This window comes from Coturnix japonica, chromosome 5 (assembly GCF_001577835.2).
Source record: "Coturnix japonica isolate 7356 chromosome 5, Coturnix japonica 2.1, whole genome shotgun sequence".
Taxonomy (NCBI): domain Eukaryota; kingdom Metazoa; phylum Chordata; class Aves; order Galliformes; family Phasianidae; genus Coturnix; species Coturnix japonica.
The window spans coordinates 39,447,526-39,466,035 of NC_029520.1; the positions used below are offsets into that span (position 1 = coordinate 39,447,526).

At 44.0% G+C, this 18,510-nt stretch overlaps 1 protein-coding gene across 9 annotated transcripts in view; it reads right to left on the reverse strand.

Annotated features, from left to right (window-relative positions):
- The window catches only part of FOXN3 (forkhead box N3), a 167,292-nt gene that overhangs the window by 69,377 nt on the left and 79,405 nt on the right, over nucleotides 1-18,510 (reverse strand). The window lies entirely within an intron of this gene.

The window sequence follows — 18,510 nt, forward strand, 5'->3', positions numbered from 1 at the left end:
AAAGTCTCAGATGGCATTAATTATTAAAACGTATTTCGAGTAGAGAAATGAGAGTTAAGCTGTCTCTCACTTTAAAGTGTTCAGAAGCTGCTTCTCCCTGTTCCAGATCAAGAAGCCATTTTAAAACTTCATTCTTCTAAAGACCATCTACAATAAAAAAAACAAAACACTGGGTCCATCCCAGGCAGTTTTCCAAATGAACTGTTCCTTCAGTTTAGTCTGTAAGAGACTGGAGAATCATGACTGCTTCTGCTATAATATAAAAATATGAAACCTGCTTTATGAAGTGCCATTTGTAATCAATACGTGCTGTAAGATTAATGCTTATGCAGTTGGCATTACTAACAGCGGAGTTTTTCTCCAACCTGATGAAATAAACACACTGACTGAAGTCAAATTGCATTTCTAATCCATCCCCACAACACTAAGTGAAGAAAGGCAGCTACTGGTTTGAACTGTGTTGCTGCAGGAAGACCTGCGACTCGCAAGGGTTTGGACTGACTTAACCTCCCTGCAGCAGACAAGCACAGTGTACTTTCCTGGGGCTTGGATCAATAGCAAAGAGCTGAAATTGCAAACAAATATCTTGAAAGAACACTAATTAGCATAGTTTGTGGATCATAGGGTATATGAAAACCTCAACAGCTACCTGTCAAAGACCATTGGTTTGATTTGAAGAAAACATGGTCACTTGAAACATACCCTCAGTCAAAGGAATCCCCCAGAGAGCAGCAGCATTTGTTGCAGAGGCACCAATTTGCTGTAAATGCCTACAGTGACAAGTGGGCCTGGATTTCCGTTGGAGGCAGCTCTTCCTCTGGAGACTCAACCAGCAGGAACCCTCAGTGCTGCAGGGCCCAGCATGGGAAGCTGCCTCAGCCAGGAGGGCAGCAGGGATGCTGTGAGGGAAAGCTTTTCCATCAGGAAATGCTGCTTTGCTGAAACCTGAAACAATCCAGGATCTGGGCACAGCTTTGCTAGAAGCTGCCTGGCCACTGCTGCGCACACAGAAGTCACCCCGTGCACGAGCCCCTTACTTGTACTACCAAACACAGGCACGTATTTATGAGATCATTCAAAGGCGTGCAAGATTCAAGGGACTTAAAAAAGGAAATGTACACCCTTTGTCTTCTGGAATTCATATTAGAGCAGGGGGACAGCAGTTCCTAAAGCTAAGCACTAAAACAAAAAATAAAGCCAGGGTATGAATTCTCTTTCACAGCTGCAGCATTTTACAGCCGTGCCAAAATCCCTCACAGGTCTCTTTGTCAGAAAGGCCTGATTAATAGACTTTAAAACCCCAAACAACTGAAAACTCAAACTCAGTTCTATGGGACTGTGCACCACAATATGATGAAAACACAGAGGCAGCAAATGGAGAGCAGTGCATGTGCTCCTGGACTGCCCAGAGTGCAACAGAAGGCAGAGGGAGAGCACAGAAGGAGTAACCAAACAGTGTGCCCAGAGAATGCCCTGCAAAGACGATGAATGACTGAAGCACCTCCACATCCAGGCCAAGGCAGAAGCTTTGTGAAAAGCTGTGGCATGAAGAAATGCAACTCTCCCACTCCTGACCAGTACAGTGACACCTGAGGAGACACAGGAGAACATCAGCTCATGGCTACCCCTTGCCCAGGGCTGACAGCACCTTCAGCACAGCAGTGGAACTGAATCTCCCAGGAGTGAAGTCATCGTTACAGGGCCTTCATCACCAACCCATCCCACAGCTCAATTCCTCACTGCAGATTCACCTGCACTTCTGACAACCAGCAAACTGAAGATGTCCAAGGAGGGCATCAAACCAAGAAAGAATGAGCTGCCTTATCAAAGCAACCAGCAGAGCCTCTTGTGGGCTGGGAAACCCACTTACAAAAGCTTCTGAAAAGCAAGAAAAAACACAATCATTCTTACGTTCAAAATAGCAATAGGTGTTCTTGTCTGTCTGGAGCCCATGAAACCTCGCATCATTGGCAGCAAAGAACATTGCTCTTGGAATGCGTGTTCATCTCCAGAAGTGAGCTGGATTCAGCCTGCAGCCAGAAGGAGCTGATGGACTCCCAACCAAGCCACGAGGCTCTGATTTGTACCACTTCTCAAGAAGTCAGCTTTGGATGAGGAACTAACTGAAACATTGGAAGAATGTTTTCCCGGGAATACAGCATCCTTCAGTGCTTCAAGGTGAGCAGCACTTCTTCAGGCCAGACAGTGTGGGCTCTCCAGTGGTCAATGGGAAAGCAAAGAGGTGAAGCCCTCATGCTGCTTGGCTGCCTCCAGTGCTCCTCAGTACCTCAGTCCCTGCACTACTGCCAAATCACACTCAGCACTCTGCCCTGCCTGGATGTCCATGAAGGTCTGCGTCATCCAGGAGCTGGTACCCACCCAGTGCTGCAGGGAGGCCTCAGTGCTGTGCATCTGGCTGTGCTGCAGCTACACTGAAGCATTTGCCACTCACATTACCAATCTCAAGCTATAGGGAAGCATTTATATAGAGCTGCACCTCTAACACTGTGTTTTGTTAACAAGGAAAAAGCCCGCACAATCCCTGCCAGCAGCTCGCTGGCAGTTAATATCACAATTAGCTATCGCCTGGCAACAGTCAAGCAAGCTTCCTCTCAAATCAAAGGGGAAAAAAACTCTGCCAAACCGGGCTAATGACAATACATAAAAAATAACTGGAAGGGACGTATTAAGGTATTTCCTGATTTTAATGAAATCTGACTACTTCAGAGATCTTAAAAATACAAACCCATTACTCTGTCCTCTCAGATTTTCCGTAACTGACACTACATTATTCTTAAGAAGATTTATGAATTCACAATACTAGTTTTTAATTTATGAAGACTGATCTAATATTCTGGTAATGCTTCTCTTCCCTCTGCACTTCAGGCTCTTGTTGTCTCTCGGTATCTCTCAGTCACTGCGGCAGGCGGCACCGAGACTTTCAGCTCCTGGATGGAACCTCTCCTGGTCCCCCCAGGGTGCCTAACACATTTGTGAGTGAATAATAAAGATTCTGATCTCTGGCGCACTCTAAATGAGTTTTCTATATGTCAGGATTGCCAGAGGGATTACATCTAAATTTTTATTAAAGACAAAAGAAAAGTTGCACAGGAAAGCTATTCACAAATGAAACACCTGAAAATAAAATTTAATGGTACTTTGTGAAGGATAAAGTGGAAAGTTGGCCAGATCTTTGCATTCCTCAAATAGCCAAAGCCATTCTCCTGCCACTGTCTCCACTAAAAATAAGTAATTAAGCAACAAGTGGAAAAGGAAAAAAAACAACACAGGAATTAAAAAAAAATCTCATACTTTTTAGATGTGACACAAAAAGGGTGATGCCCGCTCTCAAGAAAAACTGGCCATTTGTTCTTTGGAGTCCATCAATGACTCGGCTGTAGGGCTTAAGGGACCATTCTCACTGCTGAAGTGTTACACGAACCTTCTCATCCCCTGGTGAGACTCTGTAGCCTTCAGCAAGAATTTCAGTCTTTCCAAAGAGCTGACTATGTATTTGGGACACAACAATAGCAGAACTTCTCTTTAAAGAAATTACAAAATAATCCTTATTTTTATAGAGTTGTTTCAAGCATGTGGCTATTTGAAGTATGACACAGAGAGACAGATACAATTTGCCACTAATAATCTATGCTTAAGTATTTCAATACATTTACTGTGAGCACATTGTAATTCTAGGCTGAATGCTAAAGCAGGAAAAAGTCCAGATATATTTAGAAATTCATTGGGAAACAACCATCCCACATTACTTTCAATTAAAACAGATTTGTCTCCAGCGGGAATCAGGAGATGCCAACTACTGGCCTCAAAATCTCATCCTGCCACTACCTCTGCAGCACGCTGTGACTCCAGGCAAGTCACTTCTTTATTCCCCAGTTTTATTTTTCTTCTTTTGGGAAGAGCAGAAATACATCCTTACCAACACAGCCTGCATACCTCTGGGAAGAACAAAGAACTGTTAAGTAACAAGACATTCAATGAGGAAAAAGTCTTTTAAAGTACATGCAGCTAAAGAAGGAACAAGACAGCACATTTCTACTAGAGGACTGGTTGTTATTTTCCCCTGCTTTCCACATTTTCAAGTAAGGAAAAACACTGCAGGTCACTACACATACTGTAGGGCTGTCTTTCTCCTTAATCCACAGCTGTTATTACCTGGCTCCGAGGCTATTTATCACTGGATGAAATCCCAATGGTAGTTGGCTGGGAAACCTAAAAGCAACACACAGCTGCCCATGTGCTACCCAGCACAGCTCATGCAGGCACAGCAGGTTGGTCCCCTGAAGGCCAGGTGTGAACAGCTGGCAATATTGGGCCTGCTGTGGGCCTGGACTCCTTTGGACTGTGGCTGCATCAAACACTGACCTGGTCAGTGGGGAGAAGTCTGGCTCTCTTCTACCCTACAGAACCAGAAAGAGAACACTCTGGTATTCTGATTACAAGCTTTGTCTGATGCAAAACAAGTGCGAGGAAGAAGACCTTAACTTGCAATTTGATATGAAGTGTCCATTCAGAGTTAATGCTAAAAAATCAAACAAGGCTTTGGAGAACTTTGATGCATTGGAGCAGCTGAGCCACCAGCTAGGCACACCAAATACAAGCACTCTCCCAGTCTGAAACCCATCAAAATTCAATACAGCCTAAGATGGCTCAATTTACTTCTGTTACTCTGGTGTTCTATTTATTACAGCTGCAGAATTCCAGCAGCTCTGCTGGCACACCTGCCTGGATTTCACAGTTCTTCCTGTGTCAGGCTCCCACTTATATTTCAACCTATGGCCCATCCATCAGTCAGACTTGAGAAAACAATAGACACATCTCTGCTAAGCACAGCTTGTCATCCATCGGCCACATCATGCGTCTTGTTAAACACAATGATGTACCTTGAACACACACAAAGTTATAGACATGGACACAGCAGAGCAAATCTGATCCCCAACAAAACAGGAATAGATGGCAAAAAGGAAGAGGAGGCCTTCAAGTCCCCCACACAAAATGTTTCATGCCACTTGCTGAAATTTTTATTTATTTGCCGTGGTAGGACTCCTCATTCCATCAATTTAAGTACCAGCAAAACTCAAAACCAAGCATGACCTGCAGGCTGCTGCCAATATGAACTCCCCTCTATCACTTTCTCAAAGCCAAGGCGCTTACCAGCAGAAATTTTCCATACTTGGTCTTTCTCATTAATCTTGAATGAATGTGGTTCAGACGATTCAGAACTAATCTGGCTTCTGGAATTACAGAAGCAGAGGACAAAACGAATGTTTAACCTCTCCCCTGGAACACTTAACCTCTCCCAGATGCTGAGGGTATTTTTCCCAGGGAAGCTTAATGTGCTCAGAGGCTCTGCAGCACGGCACGCTCCTCTGCAGCAGTGATGTGTGGCACTGGGCTGTGCAACACACTGCTCGATGCACGTATCAAGAATTTAGGCAAATATGGAAAAAGTGATGATAATATTAATAATAAAGAGTGGTTGAGCACTCACATGTTTGGAGAGCCTGCAGTTTCTGATCATGCTTCATGTGTATTGGTTACAAGAGCCCTGCATTCAGTGGTCACAGCCCCTAGAAGATGACTGCCCGAGGATCACACTGCATGATGTGAGAAGTGCTCAGAAGTTGAAGGATAAGCAGTTTGTGGGTGCTTCTATCATCAGCACACAAGTATAATGTATAAACTTCAAGTTATCCTTAGATACACTGTTGTAGAAAGGAACCGCTAAGGCATAAAAAATAAGTATCAAAATTTATCTGGTTTCACTCATTCACATTCCTGTGATCATTCAGTTTGAAGATCCCCTAGGGGTCAGTAGGCCAGGTCAGAGCAGGGACATCCAGCTCCCAGCCCCTGCTGACCTGTGCCTGGGACCTGCATAGGACCTGTGCTTCCAAGGTCTCCATGTCCTACCCTGCTCCATCCTCCAAACCAACTGCACTCTACTTACTTCCACAGCAGCAACAACCACAGCATCCAACCCCCAGTATTTTCTGCTGAAGATTTTCAAAGCAGAGCTATTAAATACTGCATTTCACACATTCTGCAAATCTAACAGTAAACAAATACTCAGAGGACTTCATTTTTATTCATTTTTAAATTATCTTCAGCCACTTTCATCTTGGCAAAAAATAAACCTCCCACCTGCAATGGGAAATAGCATTCAGTGTGCATCTTTATCCCTAATTCTTAACTCTCAGAACAGCTGTTCAGCCTGTTGAGAATATCAACACTATATTTAACAACTTTGTGATAATTTTCTCAAGTTATAGTTTTACCTGCACGAATGAAGAAACTGACCAAGGAAAAGCTGGCCTTGCCATAATTCATAGCAACAACTCACACATCTACTTTTAAGCCAGCAGATTAACAGATGAAGTTGCATCTTTACCAAGACTATTTTTCCAGAAGCTGTCTAATAGTATTACTGTTGGAACAGATCTCAGCTTCCTCAGTGGAATCTGGTGATCCGGTCAGTGCTTTCCTCCATTGGCTGCTGCTTCTCATCTGTTCATATAGAAATTGAAAGTAACCCAGTAAGGTACAGCTTCAACAGCCTGTTCTTCACTCTGGGATTTGCGGGAGACAAAGCAGAAGCAGAGCAATAAGGGCTGCAGGAGGAAATGTGTAGGAAACGTGCACCTTTTTCTACAGCTCTTCTGCTGATGTAACAGCAGAAAAGGAGATCAAAACTCTCTCCTTGATGAGCCAAGATGCTCTGGAAGGTCTACCTGATTGTGGACAGCCTCAAAAAGGGGGTATTTCATCACTGAGAAGCAACATCTCTGTGGGCACCAAAAGCAGCTCTTAAGGATGGCCAAGGTTATTGTCAGCTACTGTGCAATTCCCCTTCCAGTTGATTCAGTATCTACCACATGGTTGCAAAAAAAAAAAAACTCATTAGTATTAACTAGCAAAAATATGTTCATAAATATGTTCATGAGTGTATCTGCACTCTCACTCTCTGTCTGTAATTAATCCCTGGAGTAAAGCTGTTCCTCAGATCACCTCAAATATAGAAAATCAATGAGTTAGATTACAGGAAACAATTAATTATGGTTCACTGGTGTTTAGAAAGTGACACTGACACCCTGACATCTCCAGATAGCATTTGTGCCCTCTAAAGCAGCAAATCACACAAAGTAACAAACTCTTCAGATATCAGATGACCTCAAGCTCACTCATTCTAGTGAAATGACCCTAATCAGTCATAAATGAATGGGACATAACCTTTTAAACATTAAAGACGCAATTAATTTACAGAGCATCCATTCACTACAACCAATTAAGCAAAAATATTTTCTTCACACGTTAATGGAACTTCTGACAAACCATGGGGGACAAAATGGAATAAGCTGCTCTGCCACACACCATTCCATCTAATTCTCATGCTAGCGACTTCATTCATAATCAAATTTCTTCTATTCAGTCATACATAGCACACTGCTGAATTTTCCAGCCAACACAGAAACAGCTGTAAGCAAACACGCATGGACTGGGAAGCAGCAAATCCGTTCCCCTGCAGCCCTGACCCTGCAGCTGTCTGCCATGAGATGCAGCCAGCAGCGTTGCGGCTCTCAGCTCAGCCGCAGCACACCGAGCTATCAGACCCTGCTGGGAAATCCCTGAGCCTTGATTTTATGTCACAGAGAAACGTGAAGCGATGCAGGGTGTGAGCAGAAACTGCTGTCATCTCAGTGGACCCTTCGCCCTTCTGCTTTCCTACTTATACAAAGAGGACTTGCCACTCTCTTGTCATTGCTAACCTCTGCCTTAACCTCTCCTCACTCGAATACCTTTTGGGTTTTATTAATGTCTTTATTTCAGAAAGTTTATGGCTAATGTATAGAGCTTTTAGCATCTCAGCAAGTGACCACTTTACGTCTAGAAGCCTTATTAAGTCAATTAGACAAATCCCATCAAGAGCTTGTGTTTCTTCCCTAATACCCATTCTCACTTTTTGTGTGGGAGGTTCAGTGGTGGGCTCACCCCTCACACTTTCATTGGAGAGTGCCCAGAATAGGCTATGAGGACAGAAAGCACCAGGCTTCACTAGGCTGTATGAGAGCAGAATAGAGAACAAACCCTGAAATTAACAAAATCTAGCATTTAACTAGTGCTTTGGATGAGAATTAAAATGCCTGTATACAAACAAGAACAAGAAAACAGCTCACCTCCATAAACAGTATGAAGAAATTCCTGGTTTTATGTTTATGTACGGAGAAAAACAGTCCCCACAAATTAAAGGAAGGTTTACACAAGCACTTGGCTGCACATGCAACCCAGCCTTGCCCCAGTGGCAAGATGATGCCTGCTGACCTCAGTGCCACGTCAGGTGTCAGCTTTAAGGATCTGCCAGTGAAAGCACATCAAACAAGGGCTGGTGTGAAAAGCAGCAGTACAGGGGATCCAGGAGCAAGACAGCACCCACCGCTTCATTCTGAGACACTCCCCAAACTAGTGGGCACAGTGAACTGAAAGTAGCGTTTTCAAGCCTGCCTACCTGGGTCTTTCATTCTGAGAAGCTCCACTGAAAAAGAATGCTGGCAACAGAAGAAATCATGATCTCTGCACACTGAGTATAAGCCAGGCCAAGAGAAACGCCTTCCGTTTTGAGAAGAGTAGGAAGATTCACCACTTCACACAGTCTTGCAGTCACTTAATATACTACACAGAAAAAAAAAGTTTTATGAAACCCACCATGTCTGTAGTTCTCCTCTGCAATACTCCTTTTTCTAATTCTCTTTCAAGACGGAGAGGGAAGGGAAAGAGCCTGCTTTTTCTGCTGTCTCCAAGCAAGCTCCAGTCTTCGGCCTTAGGAACTTGTGTGGATGGTGGGTGCTTTCAGCAAGACAGCACAGCTCCATGCCTGCTTTCCTGCTGGAGAAAGGGGCTGACAGGAGGCAGTGGAGCTGCCTGAGCTGCAGCTCTGTGCAGGACAGCAAGCAGCCCAGGGGCTCAGCGCTGCACTAGGGGGTGGCAGGGAACTGGTGCCTGCCTCATGGTAACCAGCAAAAAACATTTCCCTAAAGGAAAGAAAGGAGTTCAGTCGGCCTCCCTTCTTTGGCTCTCCTTCTAAAGAATACAAATAAGCTCCCTGAGAAACAACAGGCCTTCTGATGAGCCAGGAGATTTCCTCTGGTTCTGTTTGTTTATTGAAAACACTTTGATTTTGCAGGAAGAACTAACGAATGTGACGGGAGATCAACTTAGTCAAAGAACCTTAAAAAGCAACAGGACACAGATCTCGTACTTCAGCCACTAAACGGGATTGTCTCACTGGCTTGAGCAAAACTGTTGAATTACTTCCCCAACAAAAGAAAGGCGCTCTTAGGTCCCATAATCTCATTTCAAATCCTTTTACCCACTCCCTACTCTTTTTGGCCTTGAAATCACAATCCTCTTTCAGTAATCTCAGCACTAATTGGTGCCAGCACTCCAGTTCCTCTTGCTATGTCTTCCTCCCTCCCTCCCATATTGTTCAGGTGCTGAAAAGGATGGCGGGCCAGGGCTCAGTGCCCCTATAATGAGCCTGTTCCTGCAAAGTAACTGTTCATAATTAGCAGGAAGCGTTGCGTCTTTAAATAGCACAGCATGTGCTGCGAGGCTTTGCAGAGCCAAAGGAGCACTCCAGCGCTGCTTCAGAAGCTCCAGGAGCTTGCTGGAGATCTGTAGGATGGGCACACTGCTGTTTGGGGCTGGCTGACCATCTGTACGGCCACGCTGTTTTCTGAGGCTGGCCATGGGCACTTTGAGCACTGCAGCTCAAACAAACAAAAAAATCTACCTCCAGTGGATATTCATTTCCAGCAAACCTAAGGCTATAGCATTAAGCTTTGACTCAGGATAAATAAACCAAAGGCTTCTGAAGCTCTTCAAGCTGGCAGAATTACATCACAGAGCGCTGAGTTTTGACACCAAGATATTATGTGGTGCTTTGTGTTGCCTTGTAGCTGAAGGGCAATGAGGAATGCCAACTGAGGAACCCAGACTGCCTGCATCACAACCTCAAGCAATGCTCTGAAGTAGGAATGCAACTGTCAGACCACATCCCCAACCCCATTCACTAATTCATGCCCTCAGGCACCTACCATCAGGTATGGTACGAGGAACACCTTAGCACAATGTGGGTACACAACAACCACACAAAAAGACCAGGTAATGTTTCCAATCACACCAATGGACAGCAGGCTGGAGCACAGTGCTCAAGTTCCTGATGACTTTTCTTCATCTGCCCATAGTTCAAGATTAGTGAGCATCTCAGTGGATTTAGACATAAGACTGGGGAATAAGAAGGCTCAGCTTTGTGTACACTCCTGCCCTACGAACATTAAGAACATTAAAATATTCAACCAAAAAGCAACCCCTGGCACAGCACCTTGCTGAGGCAACGGTGTTCCATATCAGCTGGAATGGGAGCATTTGAATTTCCAATCTCTGGAAAATGCCATCTGCAGCCCCTGAGTACAGGATCTGTCGCTCACTCCTGTTTGCTTCTGTGTCAGAAACTGGAGGTAGAACGCTCTCCTCAGGTCATCCAATACTGTTATGTGCCAACAGAAAACTTCCCATGGCCCATTTTCTGAGATTTTATCGAGTCTCTTCTTCCCCAGCCCTGCAAACTCCTGGGATACTCTTGCCCATTTCGGAGCGGTTCCAACTCCCATGCCAGCCCAGGATTAGTAAAGAATTAAGTTAGAGAATAATTAGATTAGGAATAGCCCTACTGACACTGCACTTGAGTACAGACAAAGATGCAGTAACTAAACTGTGCTCTGCACATCGGCCTACCCCACCAGGCTCATAAGGAATCACCAAGTTGTGGCAGGGTTCCTCCCTTCCCATCTGCACCTTTACCCAGCACTGAAAAACTTTTCTATAGCATGGAAGTGACTTGAGAACATGGGTCTGCAAGTCAGGAAACCCTTATGGCAGCTTTAGAGCATTTACCAGCCAAAATGCACTTAAATGCTGCCTCCATGCTCTTCTGTGCAGAAACATTGGAGAGCGAAATAAGCCATAATTTTCCTATCACACCACTGGGCCATCAAACCACTCTCAGGTAGACAACAGCTCAGGCTCAGCGGCACATGCAGGATTGTTTTAAGAAAGCCCACATCCTTCCTCCAAAAGCCCCAATCCTTTAAAAGACAAACAACCAGGATCCAAGGCACACCATGGCTCTACATAACGTAGAGCACAATCAGCACAACTGAAGGAGCAGCGTGTTACTGTGCAAGGGCACTACGAGCATCTCAGCAATGCTATTTCTACCTCTGAAGTGAAAAGCAGCAAAAGAAAGATCTACACTGTTTGAGCAATACTGCTGATTATGGCTCTTCAGCTATCATGGAATAAATGTGTTTGTATAAAGTCTTCCTTTTACATTATGCCATACTCACAAGCAGGAAAATAAAAGCTGGCTGTTCCAGAAGCTTTGTTTGTTATTAATTCCCTTAAGTCTAGAAAATGATTGCATTTTAATTAATTGTTTTATTTATTTTTTTAATCTCATGAGAAAAAAATGGTCGTCTTCATCTTTCATATGCAAAACAGTGAACCAAAGAACCATTTTTCATACAGAGAATGAACTCCAATTAATAGAAATCTGAAGTACTTGGGGAGCTGCTATGAATTTTGCTATGGATCAGACAGCTGGCTGGAAAAAAAAAACACCTCTTTTCAGGAAAGTTACGTAATTAAAAGTAACCCAATTTTAAAGTATATTTTTTATTTTGTTACATGTTTTTCTCCACCTGCTAATCCCAATTAAACATAAAAATAAATGAAACCCAAACCAACCTCTATCTGCTAAGTTTAGATCTCCTCTCTGCTCATGGGGAGCTGCGCCCTGCACAACCAGCTACCTGGCATGAGTTCCCAATGCTCCATCTTCAGGACCTGCACTGCTACGCAATTAGTTTCTGCAGATTTCACATACTCCAGCTTAGGAAACACCAACAAGCAGAGACTAAAATCTAGAATGACGTAAAATTCTAGAGCTCCAGTGCCAAAGGAGTCTGTTCTGATCATCGTAGTTTTTCAAGCTAATCTTAGGGAGCTTTCCAGGTAGTTGGTAATTACTGTTCAAACAGGATTTCTTTTAGAAGGCTATACAATAAAGTCATGATAAAAATAACTACAGAAATAAGTAGTGAGATGTGTACAGCTCTGCAAAATTCATAGAGCCCAAGCAGACAACAGCAAGCCATCAGGGAAGTCAAAAACCAGCAGTGCAAACACTGACAGCAGCAGCAAAAGGAAGGGGGCTGTAAACAACAAATGCAAAGATGAGCCCCAGCTGTAGGGAGCTGGACACCGGCTGCTACCTTCAGAAAGAGAACACTAATCAACTACGGCTATTCCTCTTTTACAAATAAAGTCCATGTAGTACTGACTTTAATACCAAAAATATGTCATACAAGCTAATAAAAAGAAAATTTAACAACTGCACGCATGCCGCAGCAAGCCAAGAAAGAAATGCATTTACATTTGTATTAGCAAGACCCACTGGCTGCACAATCCCGGATGCCTTAAGAGCAGAGCAATGAAAAATTACAGTACATAACTGAAGCACAACACGAGCCTACAGAGCAAGTTCTGGCAATTAACAGGAGGAGGCTGCCAACAAAGCAAAAATGAGTCAGAGGGAAAAGAAAGGAAAGATCGGTTACAAAGCTCTGATCCACGCTGGTATTTGAGCTGCCCGATCTCTCCACTCCTTCCCTCTTAAAAAGGAAAAAAAAGATCTTGAAACCCAGAGGCCTAAATTCTGCGCTTTGCAAAGCAGCCCCACGCATGTCCTGAGCAGCCCCACAGACTGTGGACAGTGAGGTTGGAACCTAATCAAAAGCACAACAACATCAAAACCTCCAACCTGGATGAAACCCACATCTGGCTGGGGCCGGAGCTTCCAGAAGCGATGAAAGTTTCCCAGAAAGCCTAAGAAGGGCACAGCAAGGTGCACCTGTGCTTGTTACTGCAGCCCAGGCTGGCCTGAAACATCAGCATGGTGGATTCAGACCCAAGCACCCCATGGAGTTCTATGGGCTCATCCAGGCTGCATCTGTGTTTGCTCTGGATGTGGTTGTTGAATAAAAGTCCATCTTTTGGAGATCTATTGCTTAACCCCTTTCCTCCTTTAACTCACATCAAAATAAAAAACATCACGCAGTGTCTCTATTTTACAAAGCAGTTTTAGGATTTAGAAACAGAACAAATGCCTTCAGCAACTACACACAGTCACAAACACACACTGCCTACAGGGCCATCCAAAAGTTTTGTGTCCAAAAATGAGAAACATGGGCACTGATCACCACACACACCATGAGTGCACGACCACAGAAGGCAACCCATAACTTAGAAGGAGGGTGAAAAAATACCTTTATTAGCATTCAAACACTGACATACAAAATTATCCCTAAACTTACTTTCTTCCAACAAACAAACACTCTTCTCCAATCTATATACACAGGCTGTACGTATGTACACTATTCACATGCTGAGGCACCATATGTATCCCTGTAAAAGGTCTCTCGGCTAATAAAGATTCAAAAACTCACCCCCTGAAACTTGTTCTGAGCTTTCTATCTGAAAATAAATATTTACTAAAGCAACAGCTTTCAAGGGAAGCTGCCTGCCATTTGAAGATTTAGGGCCATAGGTACTGCAACAAGATATTGGAAAAGCTCCAAGTGTTTAGGATGCATTTTAATAAATCATTTGCAGAAAAGCTGATTGGTACTTTTAAATATATTGGCTCAGGTAAACAGGCAAGGATTACGTGGATACCTGACATGGGCATGAAATGCAACTGCAATTTCCTTTAAAAATACATACAAAACAACTCAGAACTCTACCGTGACAAGCCCAGCCCTGCACACAGGTGCTCCTGTGACTGGCAGATAAGGAGACCAGAGAGGATTTTGTCCAGGACAAAGAGCAGCTTGTCTGCAAGGTCTTAAGGCCACCAGCCCTTCCAGAAGCTCAATATCTCCCACCTGCTGCTAGATGGCCCCAGACCCAGGCTGAGGACCCACCACCTCATTCTGTTTCATACTTTCAGTGGGTGGCCCAAGGCTAGATGGCCACCTTGGTCACCTGGATTCCACAGTGTCACAGTTGTCCACAGTTACACCACCAGCAAGAGTGAAACAGGACCTTGTTGTTTCTGTTTTCATATGCATAAGTCAAGTAATTTCTACTGCTGTAACACCGAACTGATGCTGTTCATCACATAGGCACTTGCTCCCAAGTCCTAATCTTCAGCTACTAACAATTCTGTGAACTGTTACTGAATCTCATCACATAAGCTTCCCCACCCATGCAACTGCTGGAATTGTTAAGAGAGGTGCAATGGCCATGAAGGGGATGAAGGCAGAGAGACTAACTGGATGCTACAAAGGGATGGGGGAAAAGGAGCACCCTCCGCTTTTTGCAGTACCACACAGCCCACATCACAGCAGGGCCCTCAAACCACGTAACAGCACACAGAGGGATGGGGCACAACAGAAAGCCATCTCAGCAGCACAGCTCCCACCTACTTCCAGGTTTCTGTGGTCACCAATTCACATCAACAAGGCTACTGTAACCATTATTCATCAACAAGCGCTCAGAGCTAGAAGGATTTACAAACAACGAAACAAAACAAACCCCTAGACTTTCCTTTTCCCATGAACTGAAGTGGAAATATCTATAGTACCATTCCAAGCTATCTCTAGAGTGAGGCTATATTTATCTACAAAAGGCACAGAGGAGGAGAAACAAAAGCCTAAAAAACCAAGTAACCAGGAAGATTCAACAAATGGGGCTATGAATTACAACAACTTAATGCAAGGAGATGATGTTTGTGCATCATCTTCTAGAGATGAGTTCTGACAGACCGGGGATGCTGCTTTGCAGTTCTTTACCAAAGGCCTTCAAACACACAACTAAAACAAAGACCTCGAGAGCCAAATCTGAAAATACACAGCAAATGGGAAACAAGAAGTTTGTATGGGTGAGAAAGAACTGAAAACCTTCTCAGCTGAGAGGGCCCAGAAGCATTCAACCCATGTTGAGAGGAAGGGAAGATGCAATCAGAGGATTATTTGTATTTCCACCAGCCACCCAAGCTGAGCACAAGGTGCTGCAGAAAGAATGCATGAGACTTTTGTGCCATAGAGGTTGCACTCAATGTTCTGCTCTTCTGTTTCTGTCCACGACCTTCTGCCATCTTCCACGGCTTATCTCCCTGCCCTCAGCCTCCTTTATGTTGTACAGCACAAGAGAAATCCTCCTAAAAGGAAAGAGCTGGTCTTATTTGTTTTACAGAATGACAGCCAATGGGATACATCCCATATCACAGAAGTCTACTGGATGGAGAGCTGATTAGAATACGTTACAAAACAAGTCCTGGACTGGCAAATCCTCAAATATTTATGCACTGAGAGCATTACAGGCATTCACTCAAGCAAAAGTTCTTTTTTCTTTGCTATTCCTGTCTGGCATCAAGCAGAACCAATGTTCTTTAATTTGCCAGAAAACAGACATCAAGCAGCACAGTCTCAAAACACAGATGGATCTTCAAATCAAGACATATTACTGTGTCAGAGGGCACAGCTTGGAACTGGTATTTTTTGTGATCTCTAAACTACAGAAACAGCAAAACAAAATTCCCCAAAGACTCTGCCCTGACACCGCACCAAAGAAGAAAACTCTTTCAGACTCTGCTCAGGAAGTAAAATAACAGGATCGATCATGATAAGAGGCTGTGGCATACACAGAAATATTACACTGTGCTATGGTCAGCTTCATTTCCTACTGAAAATAAGACCTGCAACAGAGAATTAAAGCTATGCTCCCAGACCACAAAGGACTGCCAATTAGTTTATTCCCCTGGTCCCTTCTAGCAGGGAGACTCCTTCAGTGTCTCAAAGTACTCAATGAATAGGACATGTTTATTTTGTCAGCTTCCCCATAAAGCCAGAAAAGAACAATTTCTCATCTTAAAACATGAAGCATACAGGAAAAAAAAAGAGCACTTATATGCTGTCTGGAATGATATGCTACAATATGCTGCCTCTGATGCAGGTTTAGTTTCAATAAATGATGGTACAGGCTGAAACCTGTGACAGTTTCAGGGAAGGAGCAGTAAAGCCAAAACCTGCAAAAATTGGAAGGAGTCGTTCCGAGGCACATTTCTAAGCAGACCATCTACAGCAGCAGTCAGTGCAGTTTGGGGAAAGAATTTTCATGGCAAGATGACAAATCGCCCTGTGCAAAGAGCCAGTAATCAGATACCCGCCGGCAGCCTCAGCACAGCTCCAGCCCTGCTGGTTGTGCTGCTGGTCGGGCCTGAGCCTGAGGTGGAAACACTTGAGAACCTTCTCCCTGGGCAAAACAACTGGGCAAAAGCAGCTTACAGAGATAAAAATAATAGAGACACATGTTGGCACAGGTCTCTGACTAGTCAAAGTGGAACTAGTATGGGGCAGAGAATAAAAACATCCCTATCAGATACCAGAGGGCAAGACACCGGAGAGGTGACGAGCATTTATGGAGGAAACATTTCTAGGAAAGCCATCATCTGCAGAAGGCAATAGCGATAAGAGACACTAACCCCAATAAAACAGAAGCCACTCCCCAGTTTTCAAATTCCCAACTGGTGAAGTTACATGAGACATCTGGTCACAAGCACACCTCCAAGCCCTCTAATAAGCCATAAACCCACTCCTGGCATCAGCGCTTCCAAGAAAGGTAAGGGATCAGATCTAGCAGCACACCTTCAGAAAAGTGACTTTACACATTAGGCAGTCACTGCAGAGAGGGCTCTGCCCACTCCTCATCAATCTCAGTGCTCTCCACAGGGCTGGGAACCCGGCACCTCGCTAACACACAGCACATCAGCCATGCTAGGCAAGCAGCTCCCGCAGGACAGACACACACCAGGACCAGATGCTGGTTCTCAACAGGTAGGCTGGGGCAATGCAGGAGAGAAAATGCTCCGTGATTCCCATCTCAGACCCATCTGCAATTTCACCAGTTAGATGGCAGCTTAGCCCAGCTGTGCCGATGCTCACCACTGGTTTAGCAAACAATAACCAGCTAAACAAGACTGGAAAAGGACAGGCAGAGAAAAAGCTTTACACATCATATAGTCTACACAGCGATCTAACCAACCTTCCCAGAAAGCCATCAAAATCTGCAATAATATCCCATACATGTGAAACTAATAGCTTCTGTTACTGTACATTTCCTGATAATATTTCTCCTTCTGCTGCTGAAAATGCTGAAAATAATTTGAGAACTCTCCTCCTGCAACATACTCAGAGAAAAGGAAAAATCATTTCAAGATTTCCAAGCACTGCCAAAAGAGAAAAATCACACCTACAGTCCAATCAGAAACAGAAAACCAAAGGTAAAACACACAGATAAAATACCCGGGTGCTGTCTTGCATAGTTACTTAACAAAGCTTGTGTCTATAAATACATTTCAAGGTTGCTATTGCCAACACAACTGTAAATATTTAAAAAGAAACACACTGTAGCCCTTGGACTAAGGCACTCATTTTTCCACACCCAGCAGAGAGGTTTTCCTTTATCGCAGTGTGTATCACAACGTTGGTTCACCCTCAAAATTCCTCATACGTTACATGAAATATGCTTCAATCAGAAGAACTAGGAAAAAATATTCTTTTTTTCTTTGATTTTAATACACATCCAATCCAATCCAATCACAACGAAATAACCTGCATTACTGCATGCTTCCTCTTAGAGCTCGCAGATAACTTTCTTACCCTCCAAGAAGCAGAAGCAAATCAGATAACTGCAGCCTGAAGTTCCTTCTTGTGTTCAAACACTGCACGTTTGTTTTTCAGCCCTTAACTACAGTCTTCTCTCCATGGCTCCCACTGCAATCCAAACTTCCTGGTTTGAGTAACGTCTAATCTTAATGACACCCGTACAATACTGAGTCAGCCACCTCAACGTGTGGGTCCACACTATAAAACTCCTTCATAAAAGGTCGTCTCTGTTGTGTTTATGCGGGACATTCTGCAGGGGCTGTAAAGCTTCATTATCTGCTGGAATTAACTGCTCAGAACTGGAGCACCTGTACATTTGGTGACCGTCTCACTTGGAATATTGTTACAATACATCCTTCCACTCCATTCACTTCTAAGCTGCTTATGCAGATACTAAACTGAACATGCGATTAATCTGCGCATCCTACTCTTCCAAAACATCTGATAAAGACACGCAATAGGTCGCTTTAACCCTGTGGAATCACAGCAACCGATCCTCACAAACCTTGTGATTCCCCCATTAACCCAGCTCCTCGAGGTGCTCCAGCACTGCTGAATCCCCCCATTCCAGACATTTCTCATTCATATCTCCAACACTGATACTGTGTCCTTCAGCTACATAAGGCTGATGGATGGCGACTGAGCTCTGCCACCCCAGGATTTCTCCAAACCTACCATCTCCGCTATCAGGATTTCCCCTGGAATTTGT